This window comes from Scylla paramamosain, chromosome 17, assembly GCF_035594125.1.
Source record: "Scylla paramamosain isolate STU-SP2022 chromosome 17, ASM3559412v1, whole genome shotgun sequence".
In the NCBI taxonomy this organism is placed as follows: Eukaryota; Metazoa; Arthropoda; class Malacostraca; order Decapoda; family Portunidae; genus Scylla; species Scylla paramamosain.
This window is the reverse complement of record NC_087167.1, coordinates 11209020-11210000: the sequence shown is the minus strand read 5'-3', so window position 1 is coordinate 11210000 and position 981 is coordinate 11209020.

Below are 981 nucleotides of genomic sequence, written 5' to 3'. Positions count from 1 at the left end.
GTTTATGATTTTTAAAGTATGTTGCGTTCCTGTTGAGTTAAGTATGTGGAATTTGAATAGGCTTATTGTCCCTTTGAAAGTGGTGATTTTGTCATTTTTTAGCTTCTTTATTTTTTTATTGTAGCTTGTAACTAAGTGTGCATTATTTTAAAAAATAGTTCAGATTTTTTAAAATGTCTTTTTACCAGTGTAAAGTGGAATAGGTGGACTTTTCAGTGTTTTTAATGGTGTCAAAATTTCCAACACTTTTTCCATATTTCACATAATATTTCTTTATAACTACTGAGACTGGAGGTGTTTTGATATTGTGAATATTAATTGAAGTAATTATCAAGTCAGAATATATAATGCATTCGAGCCTAGCTTCATTTTTTCTATGGGTCAATTTCAAAATGAAATATGTTACGTACGTATGGCAGCGGGGCGCCGGCACCTCGCCTGTGACGTCATCAAGGATTCGAGACCCGGTCTGCTCCAGTGTCTCCTCAATATTTACCGTAATTTCCAGTGTTTTCCAAGTGTTTCCAGCTGTTTCTAAAGTCAGGCGTGTAGATAATTGTAGTAGAAGGAAGAAAATAAGAGAAATGAAAGAGGAGAAGGAAGAAATAAAAAGAAATGGAGGAGGAGGCAAAACAGGTAAACAATATTTAGCTTAGTTTCCCTTGCTGCGCTGCAGTTCTCTGTAATATTTGGTGTGTTTTAGGTGTTTTATGTGTTTAGGATGTATGTAGGAATGTTGTGGGGTGTTTAGAGTGTGTTTTGGTGGTGTTTAGGTATGTTTTGGGTGTATATTTGCTGTTATCATTGTGTTTTGGGTGAATTTTGGGTGTTTTAAATGTGGTTTAGGATGTTTTTAGTTATATTGTAAGTGGTTTGAGTCGTGTGGGGTGTTTTGAGTATATTGTGGGATGTTTTTGTGTGTTATGGGTGTGTTTGGGGGTATATTGAGGTGTAGTGAGTTTGTTTTTGGGTTTATTTTCT